Below are 9,744 nucleotides of genomic sequence, written 5' to 3' on the forward strand. Positions count from 1 at the left end.
CTTTTTTCTCCCCCTCAAACCATGTAAAAAGTGATACAAGGGTAGCATTTCAAGATTACACGCGGAAGCTCAATACAACCTGCAAAACAGCTCAAACACATTTTCTCCCCTTTTGGCATGATCAAAAAGCTATGATAGTAATTGATTAAGCAGTCTCAAAAGAATTACTGGTCTTAATTGATTAAGCAGTCTCAAAAGAATTAACATGTGCGCACTTTTTATCTTTAATCGAATATATGCATGGAGTTAATCGATTATTGAGTATAAATTCGATTAGGATAGAAATAAATTGCGAGATATATCCATTTGTGTTATTTTGGAAAGTATAACATAGAATGATTAATGGTATATAGGATAATTCACATAAATTACATATTAACTATCCAATTTAAGTAATACAAAATCTAGATATAGTCAAAAGCTCACCCAATAATTCAAACATAATCGAAGTTAATAACAAAATCACGAGAGATTACAAACTAAGTGCATCAAGTACGTAGGAAGTTCGAAACAAAATACAACCAACAACAAAATACAATCTAAAAAACATACACACACACCCTAGACTCTAGAAAATCCGATCTAGGCTATTCTTGACGTGGTGGTGGTGGTGAGTAGCCATTTGTGACACGCACAATGAAGATGATATGGTCAAGCTCCTCAAATAACCTTTCTTGTTGCTGCTGGAACTCAGTTGCCATGGAGTCTGTCAAAGACTGAAAATGGCCATCAATTAGCGCATTTAGGAGTCGTTCCATAGCATCCAAGTGTGCATGTCCAAAAGATAGTTCTTCAGGCTCAGCATTTGCCTCAGTTTGTGGTTGCTCGGGGGTCGGGTCATGAGGATTTTTAGTAATATCTTCATCCGGTAAGTCTCGTATATGCCCATCTTATGAATAAGGTTGTCAACGACAAGGTGCTCTCGGGAATTTGTAGTCATTGTATCCACATCTAACGTGTCGACTTCATAGTAGTCGATGACACGGGAGATGAAGATCCCATAGGCAAGCAACCGTGATGAATAAGAAGCAATTCCATTCATCACTTTCAAGATTTCAGAAGGCCAACTTACCGCAATGCCTTCCCTTATGGCAAACATTAGCCTGAGATCGTTGATTGTAGGTTGAGTGTGGTTGGTGTTTCTTTGAACTAAAATATGCACAATCAAATAATGCAAGTGTCAGTTTTCAACGGATAATGTTCCAGATACGATCAGTTCTCCTTGTACAAACAAGTGAGGTCCTCTTAGGCATGACATATACATTTCAATAACATCAAATGAGTCCCATAACTCATTGTTGCAATCTCCTAGCATGGATCCATGACTTGATAATCCTCCAACGTCTAGAAATAATTCATCATCCAAAAACTACCATTTTTCCCATTACCATCGATGAATAAATCACATCATTATACCTAAAGTTGTTGTAGTATTCTCGAATGAGTGAAGGATAACGAGCTTCTTGTAGTATGGATCATTGTGATTCTTTCTTCCACCTTGAGCAGAAGAGCAGCCTTTTTACACGCCTCTTGAATGTTTGGCAGTGTGTTTCACTCTCATTGAATGTGGTTCACACATGTTTTCAGGTATGGAGATGATTAATCAATTGAATAGTTGATTTTCTAGGTTTTGGGATTTAGGGTTTCTAAAAATTGAGGAAAGGTAAGGGTTTCAGATTCAGTAGAAATTGGGGATTGTAGGAAGATGGAATTATATGATAGTATTTGGATTAGCTATTAAATATATTAGGAACACTCAATTTGAGAAAAGATTCAGAAGGGGTAAGCAAAGAGGATTTAGGGTTCTAATTTTAAATGACCCAAAATAGCACTTGAAACCATAGATATTAAAACCGTACCGTATCGGCCGGTTCAACCAGAAAATCGGTGAATCGGTCCCCTAACCGGTACAGTACAGATGTTGAACCGGTCAAGTATCAAAACCGGTTAAAAACAGGCCGGTTTATACACATATTTTTTTTTTTGAAAATAAAACTTAAAAACCCATTACAAGGTGACCCATCTTTCCAACTCTTCTTCAACACTTCAAGGCACATGCTTCCAAGGCATACTTACATTGCACATTTTGGTTCCTAACATTCGTGTGTAATCTCAATGACATTTGTGTGTAATCTGTGAGTATTGTCTGAAGATAGGATTTGATGCAAAAATATAATATCGATCTGAGGCAACTTTGACTCCTTGTTGTTAAATATTAAAACTCCAAATTTATTTGTTTTGTAGAGTGAGTTGTGAACTTGTGTCATTTATTTATATTTTGCGGTTGTTAAGTGATACTTTTGGATTGATATATGTTTTGTAATTTAGACTTTGAATTTGTTAAAGACTTAAAGTTGTTTGTTTATGTGAATTTTGAGTAGACTATGAATATGAATTATAATTTTGAGTATCTACCTATTTGAAATTTTTTGTTATAGGTTTATATATATATATAAATATAAGTAGGTATGTCCGGTTTAACCGGCATGCAGTTTAATTACTGAACCACCAGGTGAACCACTATACCACTATACCAGTATCCTCACCGGTTTGATAACCGGTACGGTTTTAACAACACTAATTGAAACTGATATACTGCTACTATTAATTGATTATATGCAATGGTTAATCGATTAACCAATTTAGAATTTTCAAATTTTTAGAATTTTGAGCCCGTGCAATCCATTAAGACACTTGTTAATCGATTAAAAAGGATTAAAGCTTATTTTCTGGTTACAGAAACTCAAATTAATCGATTAAGACACAAAACAATTGATATTGACAGAAGTAATCTATGTTTTAGTTCATTTTAGAGATTTCTAGAGTATGCAAAGATGATATTCCTAAGATACTAACCTAAAAGGTATATGACACACTGATGAAGCATAAAAACATTCATGAAGATAATTTGAGCATAGGAAACATGCATTCATAATATATATCACATAATAGCATAAGATCAATATTTAGATACTTCATGATACGTTTAATAGCAATAAAATGTGATTCCTTAGGTAATGTTTGGTATCTTGCGCATATAAATACACTAAAAAAATATTGGGACTACTAACAGATAGATATAGCAATGGATCAATTAAGTCTCAATATTTAGTTACCTCTATAGCTTTACCTCTTTCATCCTTGTTAAAATTTTAGGATGAACCAATAGTTGTTGTTGCTAAAAGCGCAAAGAGTTAAGACTTTCACATTTGATGCTAACCTAAGTTTTGATGAAGACAATAGATATGCCATTAATCTTGAAGATCGTGCAACAAACAACGAGTTGAAGACTCAAGGGTTGCATATATAGACTTAGGGAGTTGTAAGCTTTACTTTTATCAAAAGTCTTAAGATGATTGCCTTAGATTGAGTCTTGGTTAGGTAAACCTAGGTGGAGTCTCACAAGAGCCTTAATATAATTTAGATTAAAATTGAGACATCACATCTAGATATCATATGATTAGTAGGCTCATGCATTCACATTCATAGTCTTATACATTAAATATATTATATTAGAAAAACTATGTATAAAATGTGCATATCATATAGGTAGTATGTCTTACATCAAGAAAAGTATTTTTAATCAGTATAATTGATTAGGTATTATGTGTAATCGATTATCGAGAATTACAGTAGCTAACCAATGTGATGTTGATGGTGTATTAATCGATTAAGACACTATATAATCGATTAAGACATAACATAAAAAACTAACTTTTAATAGCCTATTAATCGATTAAGTGGATGAATAATCGATTAATAGCAGCATCAGTAAGTTTGGTATAAATGATGGAATTCTGGCCCATGTGGCATAAGGTTCATATTTCCATATCTTGCATATTCAGAAGATCTTTGAGCATACATTGTCATATAGATAGCATTCCAAAAGTTTAGAGAATAAGAGCGTGTCCAATAGAGGTTAGAACTTGAAATTGTAGCATGCATCTCTAGGGATTTTCATACATAACATTCATTCTTGTTTTCTTGAGAAGCTTTTAAAGTGAAAGTAAGATAACTGTGTTTTCGGAAAATTGTGAAATTTGTTCTGTAAAAACCTTTGCATAATTTTCTCATATATAATATGTTCTTGTGAGTATTTTGCATAGTGTTTTTAAGTTGAGTTTACATTGTTATATTCGAGTATTCAGTACTAAAGAAACGCAAAATCTGTTTCAATCAAGGTAAGTGATCTCTTAATGAGTAACTTCAAGCGATACCTGGCTGGGGCCTAATTGTGAAAAGACAGGTGATCTTAGTAGGCGAGATAGAGAGGTCAAACCGAGATGGTCAAGCTTGTAGAGTCCAAGAAATTAGCATCTTAGTTTTATCGTTTATTAGAAGTTAGTGTGTATCAAACATATTTCAATAGTGAATAAGAAAAATCTTCCGAGATTAGAAGGGGCAGCCTGGATGTAGTTTGCAGTGGACCGCAAATGAACCAGGATAAAAATTTCCTTGTGCACAATTTTCTAACCCTAATCTCATTTACTTTTGCATATTATATTCTTGCTAATGAAATTGATTATGTATTAGATGTTATAATCTATGTAAACATCGTATTGTAATCTCTGTAATCAATTAACTACATAAGGATGGGTAATCACTAACTTGGGTAGCAAGAAACCATTAAAATCAAGAATGTACAAGAACTCAGGATAATCAATTATCCACACGCATAATCGATTAAGTCCAGCACGGATTAATCGATTAATACCAAGCTCAATCGATTAAGTGTAGTAGTTTTTTGTTTTGCGCAAAAAATATAGGAAAAGCACAGTAAGTGATCCACGACAACTATTCAAGCCCCTTCTAGGTGTATTATGACCTGCTGATACCCAACAAGTGGTATCAGAGCTAGTACAAAAGTTCTAGTTTGACCGCTTATTCGTTCTATCCTATAGGATAATACGATGGGTTCCACAAACTCGTTTGGCGGTGATGTTGCATCCATCAACCACCCTCCAATATTCAGTGGGGAGGGGTATGCCTACTGGAAAAAGTGCGAATGAAGATCTTCAGAGGCAATTGACACGAACATTTGGGAATCCGTGATCAATGGTCCTTTCGTTCCAGTCCACTTGGTGGACCATAAACCCAAAGAAAAACTAAAAAGTCTTTGGACTGATGATAAGCGTAGGAAGGTTCAGCATAACCTTCAAGCTGAAAACATTATCACATGGGCCCTATCATATGATGAGTTCTTTAGGATTTCTTAGTGCCAAGATGTGAAAAAATGTGGGACACTTTACAAGTGACTCATGAAGGCACGAGCAAAGTTAAGTACGCTAGGCTCAATGCGCTAACACATGAGTACGAGTTATTTCACATGTTGTCAAATGAATATATTAGTCAATTTCAAAAGCGATTTACTCACATTGCTAACCATTTAGTTCCCCTTGATAAATCTTTTAATAAAGCAGAATTAACTAACAAAGTTTTGCATTGTCTTGACAGGAAATGACAACCGAAAGTAACTGCAATCATGGAGTCGAAAGACTTGGATTCCATGCTTTTAGCGACATTGTTTGGCAAACTCCAGGTACACGAGATGGAGTTAGGGCACTTGACGATGAATGAAGATTCAGATAGGAAGAATAAAGGCATCTCTCTCAAAGAAACCACATCACAAGATCAAGAAGAGAAAGAGGAAACCATGAATCTCCTACTGCGAAAATTTGGCAAATTCTTGAAGAAAAGACGAGGATTCAAGAGGTTTCATAAGAAAGAAGTGTGATATTCAACCAAGAAAGTCAAGAACCCAAAGGAGAGCTTAACTTGCCATGAATGTGGGAAGGCTGGACACATGAGGCTACAATGTCCGACCTACCTCAAAAGGGTTGAATCTGAGAAGAGCACTCCTCGAGACTTCAAATCAAAGAGAGAATACATCGTGTGGGATGCTCTTGAGGAGGAATCTATATCGAACATGTCTGATGAGAAGGAGTATGCAGAACTATGCTTAATGGTAAAAATGCAAGATGCTTGCAGCTCTAATTGTCAGGATGATACGAATGAGGTATATTCTAACACTTCATATTTTTTTGATGACTCCCCTACATATGATGAATTGTATAATGCATTTGTTGAATTACATGAGAAATTGAAAAAGCTTGCTAGGATTAGCGTAGATAGAAAACAGGTAATCATATTGCATGAAGAACAAATCATTAAAATGTAAAAAGAGTTAGATGAACTAAAATTGGAAAATGAAACTCTTGATTTAATCTACTCTTGTAGCTCATGTGATTGCTCTAAAAATAATTTATGTCAACCTAGTGTATACGATACTTGCGAGACTTTACAAACTGAGAATTCAAATTTAAAAGAAAAAATCGCAAAACTCACATACAATAGAGTTAATCTAGACACGTTACTTGCTGAATCGAGAATTGCTGGTAACCATATGGGAATAGGATATAAACCCCCAACTAATAAGAAAAGGCCATATAGGAGACATGTAGTCCATACTCATAAAAAATCACATATTCGCATGCCTACATTTTTCTATTATGGCACTCATGGCCATACCTCCATTCCATGTTATATTAGAACATATGGTGTGCCTACTGTTACTTATGTTTGGGTGAAATAGGGACAATGTCCTATGGTTACTAACAAAAAGGGATCCAATATTACTTGGGTACCTAAACAATACAAGTAATTTTATTGCAGGTATGCCTTCGAACGTAGGGATATTACTGGTATTTGGATAGCAGGTGTTCGAGGCATATGATTGGTGACAGATCGACATTCCTAGATCTCTCACTTAAAGACAAAGGGTATGTCACATATCACGACAACAACCGAGGGAAGATACTTGGCGTTGGGACAATTGGAAATACTTCTCAAGCTATGATCGAGAACATGCTCTGCGTGGAAGGCTTGGAGCAAAACTTATTAAGCATAAGCCAATTATGCGATAAAGGTGATTGAGTATCCTTCGATTCTGATTGTTACATTATTCGTGATAGTATATCAAATAGTGTTGTTGGTCATCATATAAACAATATATACATGGTTAATTTGGAGGATGTCACTACATTATTCTCAAAGTGTTTCATTTATAGAGATAATGACATCTGGATTTGGCATAGGCGTGTTGCGAACATACATATTAAACACTTAGATAAGTTATCATCTCGCGATTTAGTTGTTGGTCTACCTAAACTTAATTTCAAAGCTAAAGAATCTTGCGACACTTGCCAAAAGTATAATCAAGTTAAGAACTCATTTGCGTCTAAAAATGTTATATACACAGCAAGGCCTTTGGAGCTTCTCCATATGAAACGATTAGGACGATCGTAAATCATGAGTTTTAGAGGTAGTTATTATGCTTTAGTAATCGTAGATAATTTTTCTAGGTTTAGATGGATCCCGTTCCTTTCTATTAAAAGTGATGCTTTCAAATCCTTCAAAAGCCTTTCCAAGCAAATCCAAAACCAACTTTACCTGAAAATTGTATTTATACGAAGTGACCATGGTGGTGAGTTTGAGAATCACCTGTTTGACAAGTTTTGCAATAAATATGGGATCCTGCACAAATACTCAGCTCCTAGAACTCCTCAACAAAATGGAGTTGTTGAGAAGAAAAATCGAGTATTAGAGGAGCTGGCCAGGACCATGATAAATGAAAGCAAAGTGCCTAAGTACATTTGGGCCGATGTTGTACATATGGCCTGCTATGTCATAAATCGAGTACTTCTTAGGCCTAAACTGTTAAAAACTCATTTTCAGCTTTTGAGAGGCCGAAAAACTAATATATCTCATATTCATGCCTTTGGATGCAAGTGTTTAATTTTAAACAATGGAAAATATGCTTTTGGAATATTTGATTCAAAGACTAACAAGGGTATATTTTTAGGGTATTTGATGAATAGTTAGGCATTAAGAGTTTTTAATAAATATACTATGATTGTAGAAGAATCGATCCATGTTCATTTTGACGAATAATGTTTCAAGTGGTTTGGAAGAAGCATTCACTAAGGACTTGGAAAAGGACAAAAAGGATAATGACGATCAAGAAGTCAATGAGGACCATCAGGACTTGCCGAAGATGTGGAAAACCAAGAAAGCACATCCACTTGATAAAGTGATAGGTGATATCACTACGGGGGTGATAACCCATAGTTCTTTGCATAACTTTTGTAACTTTGTGGCTTTCGTATCACAATTAGAGCTTAAGACAATAGATGAGGCTATAGAGGATGAGCATTGGGGTATAGCTATGCAAGCAAAGCTAAACTAGTTTGAACGTAATAATATGTGGGACTAGGTCCCCAAACCAAAAGACCATCCGATAATTGGCACTAAGTGGGTCATTAGAAATAAACTTGATGAATATGGCTTAATAATATGAAACAAAGCACGCCTTGTGGCCAAGGGATACAACCAAGAGGAAGGTATCGATTACCATAAAACCTACGCCCTTGTTGCGAGGTTAGAGGCCATTAGGATGCTATTGGAATTTGCATCGATCATGAACTTTAAATTGTTCCAAATGAATGTCAAGAGCGCCTTCTTAAATGGATTCATTCAAGAGGGGGTTTATGTCGAACAACCACCCGTTTTTGAAAACTATAAATTCTCGAACCATGTCTATAAACTCAAAAAAGCTTTTTATCCAAAAATCGTTAGGGGGCAAAGTTGACACAATGCTCTTTATCCAAAAATTGGATAATCATGTTTTGTTAGTACAAATATACGTTGATGATATTATTTTTGGACCTACTAACGACCTCCTTTGCAAGGATTTTTCTTATCAATGATGGGAGAGCTTACCTTCTTCCTCATATTACAAATTAAGCAAATGAAGAGTGGCATATTTGTCCACCAGTCAAAATACTGCAAATAATTGCTTCGCAAGTTTGAGATGGAAAAGTGCAAAGAAGTATACACTCCTATGGCATCCTCATGCTACTTAGACAAAGATGAAAAAGGAAAAGTGGTAGAGGTAACTAAATATCGTTTCATGATAGGCTCTTTGTTGTACTTAACTGGGAGTCTCCCTGATATTCTGTTAAACGAATAATGAGATATTCAAAGGGAACCCTTAATATGTGATTATGGTATCCTAGGGATGCCTCACTATCCATGGTAGGATGTTCCGATTCTGATTTCACTAGGTTTAAATTGGATTAGAAAAGCACTAGTGGAACTTGCCACCTATTAGGCAGCTCCTTAGTGCCACGACATAGTAAAAAGCAAGCTTGTGTTGCTTTATCAACCACTGAAGCGGAATATAATGCCTATCCAAGAATCCCATCTTACATTCTAGTAGCTTAAGCCTTTTGAAAATCTCTATCTTCAATCGATTAAGTTTTCCTTTAATCGAGTAACTGGGCTCCACTGCTTAAGACTTTAACTAGTCTTAATCGATTAACAGAAGCATTAATCGACAAATGACAGTAGAGTATATCAGATTCAGCATGCTTTTGAGAAAGACTTTTCAATCCCTAAATCAAAAATTCCTACCCTTTCTTCTATCAATTGGTAAATTTGATCACTCCTAGTCATACAACAATCTAAATCATGCTTCAATAAGCCTAGTTAGTCACCAATTTGCCCTAAAATCTCCAGAAATTCGTAAACCTAGAATTTTCCCCAAAAAACCTAGCCCATAATCACTCTAAATCGATTATATTATCGATTAAACCACTCTAATCCCAAAAAGATGGTTGATGGAAAACAGAAAAGAGTTAAAACAACGACTAACCGACCAAGGAGAACTTAATTCGGCTTTGTATC

This window comes from Lupinus angustifolius, unplaced genomic scaffold (assembly GCF_001865875.1).
Source record: "Lupinus angustifolius cultivar Tanjil unplaced genomic scaffold, LupAngTanjil_v1.0 Scaffold_303, whole genome shotgun sequence".
NCBI lineage: Eukaryota > Viridiplantae > Streptophyta > Magnoliopsida > Fabales > Fabaceae > Lupinus > Lupinus angustifolius.